At 41.1% G+C, this 17,242-nt stretch overlaps 1 protein-coding gene and 2 long non-coding RNA genes across 3 annotated transcripts in view; 1 reads left to right on the top strand and 2 right to left on the bottom strand.

The window, feature by feature from the left end:
* Positions 1-1,189: 1,189 nt before the first annotated feature.
* On the bottom strand, positions 1,190-2,281 carry LOC119428789. The gene is made up of 3 exons (XR_005187721.1): positions 2,106-2,281; positions 1,337-1,375; positions 1,190-1,265 (listed from the first exon to the last, which is right to left on the bottom strand). It is a non-coding gene; the product is annotated as an uncharacterized LOC119428789 (long non-coding RNA).
* Positions 2,282-2,598: 317 nt separating this feature from the next.
* LOC119428788 lies at positions 2,599-8,127 on the bottom strand. The gene is made up of 3 exons (XR_005187720.1): positions 8,068-8,127; positions 5,185-5,316; positions 2,599-2,646 (listed from the first exon to the last, which is right to left on the bottom strand). It is a non-coding gene; the product is annotated as an uncharacterized LOC119428788 (long non-coding RNA).
* Positions 8,128-16,038: 7,911 nt separating this feature from the next.
* LOC119428911 (sodium channel protein type 2 subunit alpha) overlaps positions 16,039-17,242 on the top strand; it is a 79,710-nt gene continuing 78,506 nt past the window's right edge. Inside the window, exon 1 of the mRNA XM_037696608.1 lies at positions 16,039-16,062. The gene's annotated coding sequence lies outside the window, so the exon portion shown is untranslated. The remainder of the gene's footprint in view (positions 16,063-17,242) is intronic.

Below are 17,242 nucleotides of genomic sequence, written 5' to 3'. Positions count from 1 at the left end.
TAAACTTTGCTGGGCGATTGTCCCAGGAATTATTGCGATAAACGATATTATTGTTTAAAATTTGACAATAGTAATTATTGTCAAATTTAAGAAGTGTTGGTTAATTTGTTTCGAGTGTAGTACCATTGTTTGACCATGGGATGGCAGTATAAGACTGAACCGAAGGATGGATAGTGAGGGAGTGAGCAGCGTGTCCTTAAGAAAAATGTGAGGGAGGCCCTTTGATGTGACATGGGCTGTTCCTCCTTCCTTTTTTTCATCTCTCAAAATGGCGGACGCTCGGTGCGGTTTGAGATCTTTAGCATAGCATTTGTCACACAAAGCTTTTAACAACAACAACAACAACAACAACAACAACAACAACAACAACAACAACAACAACAATTTAAAAAAAATTAGTAAAGTTCTCAGCTTCTTTTTTCAGACAAAAACAACTTACGGTTTTCAACTGTGAATTTTGGAGCTTCGACAAGACGTAGGCTTTTCCTCCCCGAGGGCGGCCTGTTAGCTTAGCTCGTAGCTTAGCTTCTCAGCTTAGCTGCTTTTAACGATCCAAAAATGTGATTTTGGATCGTTAAAACAGATTTTAAAGAGAAAAGGAGGGGTCAGTGAAAAGCACCGGAGTTGAGCCTTTTGTCATCAGGATTCTGTGGAGCTGTCAACCCGTCTAAAAATAAAAGTTTAATGAAAATAATCAGTATTTTGAAGGTTTTGCACTGCAGGCTCAACTCATCAGGACTCGTTTAGCCAACACGGGTCACATTTATTGGGACATGTGGGAACATGTGCAGAGCTAAATATCTTCTGTAATTTAAAATGGACTTTGGCACCTAGTGAGGAGACATCGGTACATCAGCCGTCATGTCTACAACGCCCTGGTGGAAACAAAAAGACAAGACCTTCCTCCAGCAGCCCTCACCTGTGTTTCGTCCACGGGGCAGCTGCTCAGGTTGTTGGGGACACTCTGAGAGACGGGCGGCGGGGGCGCTCGCCTCTTTTGGGGCACTTCTGCAGGCAGGGTGTTCGTAAACGAAACGCTCGCTGGATTCACGCCGACTCCCGCTCGTTCGCAGAGTCCCGGAGACGACGGCGCGCTCACCGTCCCGTGCTGCCACAAGCCAAACGTGCATTCGTACCGTTAAGAACATTCAGGTAAAACCAGAAGTGTGTCCTGCGCGCTCGACGTACAGTTTCAGGTTTCCTCCTCCTCCTGAAGATGCTGAAGAAGCCTCGGCTCTTTTGCTTCTTGGCCTTTTTTGGCACATCTGTAACGTTCAGTCATCAGTAGACAGCAAAGAGCTAAAGAACAACGTGCACGTGAACCTGTGTGCGTTACCTTGCAGTGGACGTGAGAGGACTTCTGTGGGTGTGACAGCTGCTGAAAGGAACATTAATAACCAACAAATTATATTTAGTTAGAATGAAGCAGAAGAAACATTTTAAAAAGAGCAGACGCAGCGTTTCTGTTTTTTGTGTGGAAGTTTATTCAGCCTTCATGTCGTCCTCTAATTAATTTAATTTTAGATTATTTTAATTTAAAATTTTTAATTTTACACCGTTTGCACTCATTTAAATTTTTTCCAGCCTAATTCATCAATAATGTGCTCTCACTTGATTCTGGTCATTTTGGCTTCTTTCAGCTTTTTTTTAGCTTTTATTCAGCTGTTTCTCTTTTGAATTTTTGCTTTTTTCAGATCATTTCTACTGTTTTGGTGCCAATTTCTGTTTCATTAATCCTAACTGGGTACAATTGTGCTCTTCTGGTTATTAAATTCTTCCTGCTTCTTTAGCTACTATTTTGCCGTTTTCATGCCAATTTTAGCTTTTTCAGGTAATTTTACATTTTTTGCACTCATTTAAGACTTTTTTCAGCTTAATTAATCAAAAATGTGCTCTCTCCACTTCCTTCTGGTAATTAAAGCTTCTTTAGCTACTATTCAGCTGTTTTTTTTTATTGCAAATGTCTGCTTTTGTCAGATATCACTTTTTTGTGCTCATTTCTGCTTCTTTCAGTCTACTTGGGCATAATTGTGCTCTCTCCACTTCATTCTGATAATTTCAGCTTCTTTAGCTACTATTCAGCCATTGCGTTTCCTTTAACAGACCTGTTTCAGCTGTCCTGAGCTGATAATCGGTGGCGTCCTTGGCCGCTTTGTCTTCGGCGAACACCTCCCTCAGTCCGTGGTCATTTAAGCTCTTGGTCAAGTCCAGCGGCTCGTTGGACTCGGAGTCCCTCAGAAGGACGGTTGTCTGGACGTTAAAGTCGCACTTGTCACACACGGCTGGCAGCAACGTCTCCAGCGGCAGAGTGGGATTCACTCGTACCACCGTCTTGTGGGACGTATTGTAGTTGATCAGCAGACGTACAGTTGCCTGCAAACAGAAATGGGTTTTCTACTAAATTCTTACACCCATCTTGATGTTCTTTCCTCCCCCTCCCTCACCTCAGGCATGTATGGCTTCTTGGTTTTTTCCTCGGCTCCTCTGGGCTTCAACACGATCTGCTCCGCTTCAAGCGAGCCAATGGGAGAGTTGGGCTTGAAGCTGATGTTGTTCTTGTTGGGTGAAAGAAACTCAATGGTGTAGTCCGGAAGGTTCAGATGGTAACTCGAGCAGAGCATCACCAGTACGTCCATGACCGGTTTACTAAGTAGAGAATGTCATCCAGTTAAATACATGTACAGTAGTCCCTCAATACTTCGCGGTCTCACTCTTTTAGGGGATTTCAATGTATGATTGTACACGACACACAACTGGCAATGGAGAAAGACAGAACCCACCCTCCACCCCCTCCTTTCTCTTACTGAGGCCATCTGTCACAGCAGAGACGACAGCCTCAGAAAGAGAAAGGAGGGGGCGGAGGGTGGGGTCTGTCTTTCCCCATTGCTATTGCTCAGGGAGCTTCAGTGAGGCGGATGCCCGAGTGAGCGATGGATTGTTTATTTTAAATAATCAAGCACGACCTAAAGCGAGCCTTTGGTCCAGCCCCTTGGTGATCACCAAGCGGGCCAGGCCACCGGGAAGTGTCCCAGTGCTCCTGATGGCCAGTCTGCCCCCAGTGGAATGCTAAAAAGTGATGGTCTGTCAAAAACCAATTGGCGCCACAGGAGCTTTTTTGACGACTAGTGCATTTATTAAGGAAAAAGTACCATCTTTTCTGGCGTATAAGTCCGTTTTTTTGCATAGATTTGCCAGTCCTGTGACAAATATGCTGAAGTGACTTCTATAAAAAGGTTTTTTTTTCCCCGTATGTTTTTCCTGTACAGCTACCTTCGCCGCCACCCCCGCCCCGCCAAACATTGACCATTAAAAGTGCATTTATAAAAAGGAAAAAAAAAGTCAAACTGAGACAAACCTTTGCTAAAATGTCCATCCATCCATCCATTTTCTTCCGCTTATCCGGGGTCGGGTCACGGGGGTACCAGCTTAAGTAGGGAGGCCCAGACTTCACTCTCCCCAGCCACTTGGGCCAGCTCCTCCGGGGGAATCTCGAGGCGTTCCCAGACCAGCCGAGAAACAGTCCCTCAAACTCAGCTCTCTCTTCACCAAGACAGACCTGTACAGCGCCCGCTTCACTGCAGACGCTGCACCTAACCGCCTATTGATCTCACGCTCCATTTTTCCCCTCATTCGTGAACAAGACCCCAAGATACTTGAACTCCTCCACTTGGGGCAGGACCTCCTCCCTAACCCGGAGAGGGCACTCTACCCTTTACCGGCTCAAGACCATGGCCTCGGATTTGGAGGAACTGATCTTCATCCCGGCTGTGTTGCACTCTGCTGCGAACCGCTCCAGCGAAAAATCTATATCACGATCTGATGAAGCAAACAGGACCACATCATCTGCAAAAAGCAGAGACACGATCCTAAGGCCACCAAAACGGATCCCCTCAACACCTTGGCTGCACCTAGAAATTCTGTCCATAAAAGTTACGAACAGAATCGGTGACAAAGGGCAACCTTGGAGAAGTCCAACACTCACCGGGAACGAGCCCGACTTACTGCTGGCAATGCAGACCAGGCTCTGACACCAGTCATACAGGGACCTAACAGCCCGTATCAAAGGGCCTGGTACCCTATACTCCCAGAGTACCCCCCACAGGGTTCCCCGAGGGACGCAGTTCAACGCCTTCTCCAAGTCCACAAAGCACATGTAGACCGGTTGGGCAAATTCCCACGCACCCTCCAGGACCCTGCTGAGAGTGTAGAACTGGTCCAGTGTTCCACGACCAGGACGAAAACCGCACTGCTCCTCCTGAATCAGAGGTTCGACTATCCGATGGACCCTCCTCTCCAGAACCCCTGAATAGACCTTACCAGGGAGGCTTAAGAGCGTGATCCTCCGTAGTTGGAACACACTCTATGGTCCCCCTTTTTGAATAGGGGGGCCACCACCCCGGTCTGCCAATCCAGGGAACTTCCCCCGATGCCCACGCAATATTGCAGAGTCGTGTAAGACGACACAACCCTACAACATCCAGAGCCTTAAGGAACTCAGGGCGAATCTCATCCACCCCTGGGGCCCTAAAATGTCAAGCAAACAAATAATTGTTTGTTAATGTTAATCTTGTTAAATTTTGAAGAACTGCAACAGCGAGTCCTCACGTTCGCGCTCCCGCAGCCAATCGATTTTCGGCACGACACCGGCCCACGTTTCCCAGAGGTCAGCGGTGACGCATAATAAAACGTGACTTATACGCCGAAGCAACTTATGTTTAGTCCCCTCTTCATGATGCTTTGACTGATGCGACTTATACTCCGGACAGACTTATCCGCTGGAAAATACGGTAAACGGAGACTCACCTTTGCTATAATCTCGAGCAAACAAATAATTGGCTTTGGGTGTTAATCTTGTTAAATTTTGAAGAACTGAAACAGCGAGTCCTTTCGGGCGCGCTCCTGCGGCCCATCACTTTTTGGCACGACACCAGGATTGGCTCAGTAACCGTAGCATCAGTCTGTTTGCTCTCGTTCGCTGTGCTGTTTTAGAGCGTTTAGAACATTGCAAGAGTTCATAAAGCCTTAAAATATCTACATAAATACTAAAACAAATATAGCATCCCTACTCTGTGGATTTTCACCTATTGCTGGCGTGTCTGGAACGCAACTCCCACAATAAGTGAAGAACTACTCTATTTACGTTTCAAGTCTTCTAGAACGCAACCAGAACGTCGAGTAAAATACCTTCCGTGCACTGTGATGTTCTTCTTCAGTCCCTCAGGGAGAACCACACACAGGGAGTGATCCCTCTCCAGAGGATTCACGTGCTCCTCCATTTCAGAGGTCATCAAGGTCAATCAGGAGGCCACCCAGGATCTGGTGTTGTACCAAACGTCAGGTAAACCTCACGAGAAAAAGGATTTTCTACCAATACTCATTCATGACAGTAAAAATGGATGAAACACAGATGAGTAACTTTTTCTTTCCGCTGCTCCCTTCTGCAGGGATCGCCACAGAGTGAACGAGCATCAAACTTTTAGTATTTTGCGCCTCGTTACATCACGTCCGGGTTGCATAAGAAGGTGCTACGTGAAAGGGTCTTCAAAGTGGGACAGGTGGGAACAAAGATACAGAAACCCAACCCTGTTGTAATGATTGTTTAATTTATTAATAATAATAATAAAAATAATAATAATAATAATAATAATATTTGAACCACCTCCAATCCCATTCAGTCCCTAGTTGCATGAGCATTTTTTTTTTATTATTCTGACTTTACTTAATATTGAAACTCTGAGATTAAAGTCAGAATTCAAAGAAAACTTTAGAAATCTTATATTTCATCCAGCTGCAGTGTTAAAGATTGACCAGCAGATGGAGCCATACTTTATGGCATGAAATGGTTTGAACTGAATCATTAACACAGTTGCTTCATATGGACTCAATTTTCCATCACTACCTTCAGGCATCTGGAAATTAAACCCAAACATGAACAAAAAACGATTCTCTTCCTGATATCTCAGCTGATTCTCCCCCCCATGATGCCACACAATGAAAATGTACAATGTGCCTCCAATTAATTCAAAAGTTGCCAACTAACCAAACCTTCCAAAGCTATGAAGTCACCACCCCAGCGTTCATCAACTCAGGGTTTCCCAACCCTGGTCCTTGAGGAACACCATCCAGCATGGTTTAGTTGCTTCTCTGCTCCAACACACCTGATTTGAATGAACTGGTGATTAACAGGCTTCTGCAGAATTTTGAAGTAATTAAATCACTGTGTGCGTTAAAGCAGAGAAACAACTAAAATATGCAGGACGGTGTTCCTCAAGTTACAATGTTGGGAACCACTTTATTATAATTGTACTAAAGCATAAAAACGTGCGACTTAAGAGTGAAGTCCTCTCTTTAAGCAATATTAAAGTGGTTAAACGTTAGTTTGCAAACCTGTGAATATGCTCTGATTTAAAAGCAGAAATTATAAATATGTAAAGTCGTATTTAGATTTAGCAATTTACAGAAATTATTCTGAACACGAAGCCTTTTTCTAATAATCCTGTAATCCCACAACAAAATACTTTCCCCTGAATGTATTAAACTCTTAAATATTACAGATTTGTAGCAGAATTTACCACCTTAACATAGAAAAACTACTAATAAAACACTTTTTGGTTCGTTTTAACGCTAATTTTACCTCAGATTAAGCGCCTCAAATGTTAAACAGAGCAGGAAATTATATTTTGGCGTTTTTTTTCTTTCTCTCTCTCTAAAAGATGACAGAACTCACCGACAAGTTGTTAAAAAAAAAAACTTTCAAATGGACTCGGACGATTTTCCAGAGGCAGCTTCGTCAAACGGTTATTTGCTGTTAGCCAACAGCCTCCGGGCGTTTTAAGCTAGGAGCTCAGCAGCGCGTGTCATCCTCAAACAAACAGCTGCTCATCAGGATGCGCGTGCCACCGTACGGTTCAACTGTGGCGCATGCGCACTAGTGCAATACCTGAGCTGGAAATTTCGGTTCATTTTTTATAGATTCGACTAAAGTGATTTGGTTCATTTGAATCGCTCATGTACCACCCACAAAATAAATAAATAAAATAAAATAAAAAAAATTTGGAAATTATATATATAAAGTAACCAAAATGTCAATTTATGTAAAATGTATATTTTGGGTGAGTTTTTAACCTAATCACGGACCTGAGTCAACACTTTTGGCGAGTCTTTAACATGACTCGGAGATTCGATTCACCTGAGTTTATAGTTTCTGAGATGCCTTTAAACCGAATTCGAGACTTGTTTGAGTCAGCAGCTGTTCCAGAGAGTCTTTAATTAAGATCAGAGACTCGACTTTTCTGATTCTACTAGTTTTTTGGTGAGTTTTGACCAAAATTCAGAGGCCCGATTCATCTCTGCAGCAATTTTTTTGTTGTTGTTTGCTTGTTTGTTTTTGTGAATATGGTAACTTTAGAGTTTTAGCCATTTTTGTGTTTTTAAGTTTAGTTGTTGTGGCAGCCATTTTCAATCATGTTGGCCTCTAAACAGGTCTCTCTTGTAAATGAGGCTCAATGGGACTACCTGTATAAATAATGGTTGAATGAATTCCTTAGTTAAATAACTTTTACTAATTGACTTTATGATTCATTTATATGTGAACGTCTCTGTTCAGTGCCTTGAGATAACGTCTGTTGTGATTTGGCACTATACAAATAAACTGAATTGAATTTAAAGTAAATCAGTTGTAGTTGTAGATCCCTGGCCTTTGACACCACCTGTAATGTTGACGTTTAATTATTTTAATTGCTCTTTATTATCTGATTGTACAATCCTTTTATTATTATTATATGTACAACACTTTGGTCCTATGAGTGTTTAAAGTGCTCTATAAATTAAGCTGGTATGGTACGTGCATCACTAATTACACCTTGTAACTTTCAATAATATTTGTCAAGTGGTTAATGAGGTATTTTGCTAACAGACAGACTCAGACTTGTCCTTAGCCATATTGTTCCAGCGTTCAGATAAGCTTACTCTTTCTTGAGTAACAGGGATTAAAGCTCTTAAAAGTCTCTTCATGTCACCACATTTAGAAACAGCTATGTTGATGTACCCGCGGCGTTTTCAACTTACCCGTGTCCGTAGACGGCCCCCATGCTCGTCCAGTGTTGAGGTACGAAGTGGCAGCAGGAGAGTGGTACAGGGAGCAGGAAGGAATTCTGCTTCCTTGTAATCCCTGTTTAGCAGACGAGTCCGCCTCGCCTACAGGCTCACACTCGCATGACGGCACTCCTCTCTGCATGTCTCAGTGGTGCACGAGTGCCCTATGGGTGGTGAGGGGCATCTGCACGGGCCTAAACCTGGAAAACTAGTCTGAAGAATAAAAGCTGTTCCTTTCAACCACATGAATGTTAAAAGCACAAACTACTGCGGTTGTACGGGCCTCTAATCTTCATAAGCTAATGATCCTCTCTGTAGGATCGAGGTAAACTGTTGCTGATCTGTGTCTGGAACACTGCGTAGTAAAGATAGGTACTGGTCGTCGTTACAAAAGAAAGCTGCTTCATGCTCGCATAAAAAAAACTAAATACATTTACGACCCAAATCTGAATAATTTGGGTCCAATGTGAATAAATTTAAAAATCCAACCAATTCCAAATCTCGTAAACCAATATTTTATTCGCAATGGAACGTAGTAAGCACATCAAATGTTTGAACTAAAAAAAAGTGTACCATTTTTCGGAAAATATAAAAATTTTTTTTTTGACAGCAAAGTCTCAAAATCGAAGACACGGCAACAAAAGGGTGCGAAACTAAATATGAATAAACCGGAGGAGTATTTTGCACTTAATTACCGTATTTTCTACCGTACACGTCATACCAGCATATAAGTCGCATCAGTCCAAAAATGTCTAATAAAGTGGAAAAATACATAAATATGTTGCTTTGCCGTATAAGTCGGATATAATATGCGTCACCACAGGCCACCCGGAAATGCGGGCCGGTGTTGTGCCAAAAATCTATTGGCTGCCAAATGGCGGCCACAGGAGCGTGCATGGGAGGACTTTAACAAGAATTTAACAAATTAACACTTAAAAACAATTATTTGTTTCCTCGAAATTTTAGCAAAAGTGTGTCTCAGTCTAACTTTTCCTTAATAAATGCAAGTAAGAAGAAGGTGGCTTTGTATGGCAAGCCAAGTGTCTCATTAATAGCCACTTTTACCTATTATTGAGACACTTGGCTTGCCATACTAGTTGAGGGCCCTCTAGTGGCTGAAAATGGTAGTGTTCAATATTTTACATGTCAGAACGAACGAAATCGTCAGATCTCAGCCAAAAAATGGGTTATAAATATGGGAAAAAAACATAAATGCGTCACTTCGCCGTATAAGTCGCAGGCATGCTAATTTATGCAAAAAATTGTGACTTATACAGCGAAAAATACGGTACACATTATCAGTGGTGGGCACGGTTCTGCTAATCCACTAATAGCGGAACTAACGTTCTGTTTACCGGAATAGCGTTTTCGCCAACTTTGAATACATATAGCAGAAATAGCTTCTGCAAAATTTAAATCTGGTAAATTCAAGTCCGCAATTTTTTTCATAAGTTCTCCGCACTAAAAGCGTACAAAAGAATGGTGAAAAACTGCGACTTATATGCCGGAAAATACGGTACATCATTTGTCAACAGATAGAAGGACTGCGTATAAAAAGAGCATTTAGAGAGGCTGACTCTCATAGAAGTAAAGATGGGTCGAGGTTCACCAGTCTGTGAAGAACTGTCTAATTATAGTGGAACAAATTCAGAATATTGTTCCTCAATCAAAAAACTGGGATAGCTTTGAATACCCCATGATTGATCTTCCTTTACTGGCATTTTGTATTGTATGTGCTTTTGTACAGTGCCCTCAGATGACATTTGTTGGGAATTAAAAGGGAATTTCCGCACACCACTTTTTAGTTTAGCATTTTTAGAACGATTAAAAACAAGTTTATTCCCCTTTTAGCTTCAGTAAACTGGATGTGCTTTGTAAAAACAAGTTACTATTCCGTTTAAAAACCAGGCTGTAGGTGACAGAATGCTAACGGGGCTAAATGCTACTATTAGCAACAGTTAGCATGTTCATGCTAAACCTAAAGCAGGAACACTGAGAAGTTAGCATTGTTAGCACGCTAGCGTACGGTTGTATTAGTTAGCTAGCAACACTGTTTAGCAGGTTAGCTAGCATTAGCACCGAGCTCGTCTATAAACAAATTCACGTCTGTGCTTCTGTTTGCTCAGTTTGAAAGCATTTTTGTTATGATTTTATTATAACTTTGTTTGTTTTAAGATGTTTTTTAACTAATTATGCTAGAATTGGACAAATAGCTGCAAGTCAGGCTGTTGTAGTGAAAAGTTAAACATCTAAGTGGGCGTTTTATTCAAATCCAGCGTGGGTAAACACATGTCCACACCTTTGGTAATCTTATAATCTCATTGTTAAGGCTGTCATTGAAGATGCAGCAGGCTTAAACAGGAGCTGCCTGGAGTAAACCGATCACTGCGCGACTGTCCAGTTTATAATAAACTTCTTCTGACGACCGTTAGAAACCGAAAGGAGTCTGTTCTGTCCCACCGCCCGGTCTGTTGCTCTGTAGCACCACTGTGTCGAGAAATAAACTAATCAGTAATCAATAACAATAAAGTGAAAGAAACAAGAAATAATTTGAGGTCACTTTGTTTTAGTTTTGATGCTTTTTTTAGTAGCGGTTAAGGTTGTAGGTTGTTCTTTTTTCCACCACACCAGTGATGAGATGGGTGACGAGACTGGTTTCTTCTTTTTTTATTTGTAGACACACAACGTTCTTTATTCTATATGGTTTATAATAAGCAGGATATATTTTTCAAATTAAAAACAATTACAAAGAGTACCAAACATTCACTTGGATCTTTTGATCAAGGACGCAACCAAGGGGGGACTGACGGGGGCAATGGCCACCTCTGAAAAATTGGTTGAAATTTGATTGTCTTTTTTTCTGAAGGTACCCCCGTTTTTAATAAATGGCGCAGAAGAATTTGTTTGACTTTTAACTTGACAAAGACAATGAACCTCTTTCTAGTGAGCCTAATTAACTATCTTTAACGTCATAAAAATGATTTGTTTGACAGCTTTTATTGAACTAATCCGTATCCATCTGCCTCCCTTGGAAAATTGCTTTGGGTGTCCAGAAATAACCCAAGAACTAAAAAACCCTGCTGTGAATTGGAAACTGCTGTGCCACAGTTTTATCAAGTTTTTACATCATCTGGGGTACCCAGAAAGAAGGTCCTGCTCCAAAAGCAACACCTTTAGCTTGATGGATAAGCTTAAACTCATCTGGAACAGTGTTTAATTGGTTAGACAAGACAACTAGAAAGTTCCTGTAGAAACTGTGACGGGGACTGCCACGTGGCAGCCGTTTTAAAATCTTGATTTGACAGGAATATGTGTTGGGGTTCGCTTTCAGCTACCACTACTCCAAATTTCAGCTTAAAATGGCAAAATATCAATGAGTTAAAGTCTTTTTTTTTTCTTTTTAAGCTATGGAGGCTATGTTGGATTTTTGATTTGGATTCAGTATGTGATAGGGAACATTCTCAGGTATAACCACACCAAATTTCATCTCTGTATGTAAAAATAGTTGCGTTAAAGCCTTTAAAATTGAGCTTTGGTGGCCATCTTGAATTTTTTTAAATTAATTACTTATTATTATTATTATTATTGGTCCCAGCTACTACCACAACAAATTTCAGTTTAATATCGCTAAAAACGGCTGATTTACAGTATTTTTCCTTTTTAGCTCAGGTGGCCATCTTGGATATTAGATTTGCAGAGTCTATGAAAAATGAATAACAAAAAATGGCATCTTCGTTTGCAAATTACACTGCCATGGTAACTCAAAACACCAATAAAAGTAACAGCGTGCATCACGGTGCCGAGCCGGTTGCTTTGACATACCATTTGTGGAGGTACACGATGCAGTTCAGGTCGCATTAACGTTGACAGAACAGTAAAGTATAAAGTTAAGAAAACCTAGTCAGGTGGATAATAATAGGTGGCTGCCTTAGGCAATCCCCAATGGTTGAGCTGTTTGTACCAACTCAAGTATGTTGGCGGTAGCATTCCACAAAGTACTAATGAAAACTACTTTCAAATTCTTTGATTTCTCTTTAAACATGGACATATATTTAGCGTTCCAACAGGACAACGATCCTCAACACGCGTCAGAACTGGTTTCTGATTGGGTAAAACAGGCTAACATTGAGCTTTTTGGAAGGCCTTCCCAAAAGTGTCTGTTTAAACGTTGAAGAAACCAACCAGTTTAAATGAACGCTCTCAATTACGCCAAGAAGAAGAATGGTCGGACATCAGCCTGAGTTTTACCAGAAACCAGTTGATGGATACCAAAAAAAGAACTATAGTTATAGAGACGATTAACCAAATATCAGTGGAGGTATATGTGAACATGTATTTTGTATAGCCAGTTCACCGAGGAAAACCAGTTCAAATAAACCCTTAATAATAATTACTATTATTATTACAAAATACATGTTCACATATACCTCCACTGATTTAAAAGACCAAATATAACATTCATGCCCGTGACGTGTGGACAGTGGAGTTGTGACGTCACAGAGTTTGAACAAAACTGTGAATTTGATCACTCTACCTCTAATGAAACCTGATGATGATCAAAATGTGATCACTGAGGATAGACGTAACTTGAAATCTGGAGTGCGCCGTACGAACGGTCCCACATAAACCCAGCTGGACATGATTTGCTTTATTTTACTGTCAGTCTTTTTTATGGTTTACATTTACCGCTTGGTTTAGTTTTAATATGACTTTTTTTTTTTGTGCCTTTAATAAAGACACTAAATAACAGCTTTGCATCAGGTTATGCTTATATCTTCATATCCATCCCGTTTTCCTCCATCTGTGCAGCGTGTTAATCCACTCAAAGCGTTTCATCTTGCATTAAAACGGCAAAAAAAAAAAAAAAAGTTAAAGATCAAGTGAAATAAACTTTGTCAGAAAGATGAAAAGCTTCAGATTTGAAACGATAGTCGAGAAAAACAAAACCGGCGGTGTAAGAAGTCAGTTATGGTCTCATGGAGAAGTGAAACTCCTCGCGCCCGTGTGAGTACGCCCAGCCCAAGGGTGGGTCGGCCTCAGCTCACACAGACCGAGCGAGGGAACCTCGTTCCTGTTTCCAAAACAGTGTTCACATTCTGTTCAAACAGTACGACTCTCAAGCGTCTGTTACTTAAAGAGGCAAACGAATGAAGCCACAGATCCATCCCACACTCTGACACCACCTTCAATGACCTTGGGGTAAAAGTGTGGCTTGATCGGTCACGTTGTTCTAAAGGAAGTCTGGCCCACTCGCTGCAGCGTTGCGCTCAGTTAAACGTGTTTCCTGCGCAGCTCTCTTGTGTTGTTTTTACACTGTCCACTCAGCATGACTCGCTTCGCTCCAATTCAACCCGACTCAGTTCTACACGCGTCAGTATTCTTACCTATAATTGACTGTTACCTAATGTTGACTGTAAGCTTACTAGCCACCAAAGGGGGGCTGGGGGGAGGGGATTCCCCCCACCACCACCACTGGCCCCTTTGGTCAGACAGTTTTATCTTGAGTCCCAAGCTTTTGTTTGGTGTGCATGTTTAATTTCCACTAGCTATTTAGGATTAATAGAACCTCGTAGACATAAAAAATAACTTTGTATTGATCAATACATATTTATGTTTGTACGTTTTTACTTTTGGACATGATGCGTAACCATAACAACAATGCTTTTTTTTTTTTTTTTTTTTTTACAACCGGGAGCAGCTGATTAACATCTCAAAAGCTCAAATACTATCTCAACTTCAGCCCCAAATCTCAAAACGAGTTGAAAAGGAGGTGCCATGGACGCATTCCCATCTACCTGCCGGCTGTGCTCGAGTGCCTGACCACTCTGATCCTAAGATCGCCTAAAGGAGATCCTGGAACTGGCAAGAAATGTAGCTCGTGACAGCAGAAGGGCTAGGATCGTCTCGAGACACCTGTAGCTGTCCGTCCGCAGCGACGAGGAGCTCGGCAGGCTGCTGGAAGGAGTGGCCACCGCTCTGGGAGGAGTTCTGCCAAGCATTCGGGCGGTCCTGCAGCCCGGGGGAACCGAGAGACCAGCCGAGTCTGGATAGACGGATCGGACAGCATCTGTGGCCAGTTTCTTCGGATCCACTGCGAGACAGACCTTTACAAGAGATCCTTCCTGCTCACAGCCAAAGTTATTTATTTTGTACATGAACGATCTGGTTGATGCGTCAGGGCTTTTGAAGTGCGTTTTATTTGCAGGTGATACCACATTCTTTTTGTTCGAGTGAACGGATGTTAGAGATGATACAGGCAGAATTCGTAAAAATACAAACTTGGTTCCAACTTAATAAGTTATCATTAAATTTGGAAAAAAACAAACCACATATTTAGTAATAGAAAGAAAATTATCGAAGTCTCATTTAAAACCGACAGTATTGAAATTCATAGAGGTAATGGAATAAAATGTTGGGGTGTTATTGATGAGAAGCTAACGTGGAAATCTCATGTAAATAATCTAATAAAAATATCAAAATCAGTTACATTACTGTGTAAAGTAAAAGAGTATTTGAATGACAAAGCTTTGTATATATTGTATAATGTAATGATTGTTCCATATTTAATCTATTGTATTGAAGTTTGGGGAAAAGCATGCAAAACAATTATAAATCTTATTTTTATTTTACAAAAAAGAGCTATAAGAATTATTAATAGGAAGTGCTATGGTCACCCAACAAATGTATTATTACATCATTTGAAATTATTAAAATTTTATGATTTGGTTGAATATAGTATTTTACAAGTCATGTATAAAGCTCATAAAATATTACCCCCAAATATTCAATTATAATCTATTAAAAAAAAGAGAGTCATTAAAACCTTAAGGGAATGGAAATGTTTGTAAAACCTCCATTTAGAACTAGTGTGAAGGAGCTGCGTTGTAATTCAGAGAACAGGATTGTGGAATTGTCTTCATAAAAAAATTCCAAAACGATTTATTTGTTTAAAAAGACGATTAAGTTAAAATTGGGGATTGTTCAAGCCTGAGTTGTTGTTTGTATTATTTTTTTTTTAATAAGGGGCAGATATTATAAGAATATTTTTTCTTCTTTCTGCACCCTTTTCACTCAATCTATTTTTTTTTTGTGTGTGATGAATTTGTTTTGTTACTTTTGTTTCTTTTAAATGAATGAATAAATAAAACAATCTGCACTTCTCTTTTGTCCTGCCTTATCCTAAACCCACACAAAAAAAACTTTAAATGAAAAGGTTATATTTACATGATTGCGCATTCTTAAATATTTAGATCCTACAAATTCTCCTTTACATAATAAAGTTTAATGTAATTCAACATTTTAGCCGGCAGGGGGCGACAATTCACCAGACAACACCGCGCAGGTGAAGCGCTATGATCCGCACGTGACCACGCACGTGCCTGAGAGCCACTTTCTCACCTCCATTTAAGCCCAAATTGTATTATTCATAAACAAGAACAAATCTATGATGACAAATAGATGTTAAGCTCAACTCTGACCTTTAAAATATACCAAAGCAACATGTTATTGTGTTGGATAATTAAAGTAAGATGGCATCACGTGACATTTATTCTATAATTAATTTGCAAATATGTATTTTTTTTATTTTTATTTTTTTAAAGAGGGAATGAAGTGCTGAAAACAAAATAATTTCAGCAGACTGACTTGTGCTCCACCTCTGAGAAGTGACTGGTGTTTTCTCCAGCTGGTCTCGGTTCGGCCCATCTTGTGACACTCTGCCACCAACCGGAAGCGCGGAATGATTTCTCCAAACGCAACAAGGGACGGCTAAAAAAAATAAAATAATAAAATAAATCAAAGGAGCTCTTAATGATCATCCATTCACCCAAACAGGATTTATTTTTAAAGGTGGACTGTTTACATCTCTAATTGACTCGCCATCTTGTTGGGGAAAAAAAAAAACAGGATTATTTATTTGGAAATGGGCTCTACCTTCAGGGTCCCCACCTGCTGGGCACCGTAATGGTGGTAAGTACTCATAAATTATTATTTTCGACTCTGACACTGGATTTATTTTCAGATATACCGAGCTTTTACTTCATTTGAACCCCGAGAAGACGTTTAAAAACAAAAAAAAGCGGAGAAACACCGTGTAACGTCAGAGGTGTTGTGTTCAATTTGGTCTTCATTTTATTTTCCTCCGATATTCCTCCGCTAATTGCGCGCGCGATAAGCATACACAGTCGATGAAACCGGATTTAACCGCGCTTAAAACGAAATACATATATATATATATGTGTGTTTTTTTTTAAGGTTGTAGCCTTAACAGTGGAGCCAAATTAACAATAAACAATTAAAATAAAGGAGGGAGGGGGGCATCTAGTCGTGACAAACAAAACAAGCTGCAGGGGGGAATTTAATCGACGTGCTGGCCCTTTTTAATTTTAAATTTGTTTATAATTTCTCAAACGGACATTTACTGCGGTTTCGAACACCTGTTGAGGTGACAGGAGGGGGGTAAAATAACCCCCCCGGGTCTATTTTTGGATAAGGAGCACATCTGGTGAAGACACGCCCAGACGCGTTTCCCCCACAAGTCGTTTTTGTTTACAACACCACGTCTTGTCAAAAATGGTCGTCGCGCTCTAGGCGGGAACCACCTCACATCTTGAAGGTGAAGCTCTCCTGGGGCGGTTTCAGGAGCTCCGGGTTCGGTTCGTTTGGTGGCAACCGGTTTCCAGGAGGAGGAGGAGGATTAGGTGGGAGGAGTGGGGGGGTGAAGGGTGGCTGCTACCGCCGCTGAAGCGGAACCTTCAGCCTCGGCTCCCGGTGTTCGTGCTCCTCGCAGATGCTTCGAGGGTCGGAGGCTTCACCAACATGGCGACAGCTGCCGCGGGCCCAGCAGCTCCCCCTGAAACCGTGACTGGTAAGGTACCGTTTGAACCCCCAGTACCACCATTAACTCCCATTACCCACTCTGTTTATACCTGAGGGCTGTACTGGCTCACAATGGGGTGGAAAACCTCGTCGTGGGGGTCTTTAAAGTGATATTAAACACATCTGTATACTTGTACATCTGTATATATACGTACATCTATATACAGTATATATGTACATCATCTGTATATACAGATGTACATGTATACACATCTGTATGTACATCATCTGTATATACAGATGTACATGTATACACATCTGTGTATATATA

The sequence above is a fragment of the Nematolebias whitei genome, chromosome 23, assembly GCF_014905685.2.
Source record: "Nematolebias whitei isolate Nwh7 chromosome 23, NemWhi1, whole genome shotgun sequence".
Classification (NCBI taxonomy): Eukaryota; Metazoa; Chordata; class Actinopteri; order Cyprinodontiformes; family Rivulidae; genus Nematolebias; species Nematolebias whitei.
This window is presented reverse-complemented; position numbering and strand designations above follow the sequence as displayed.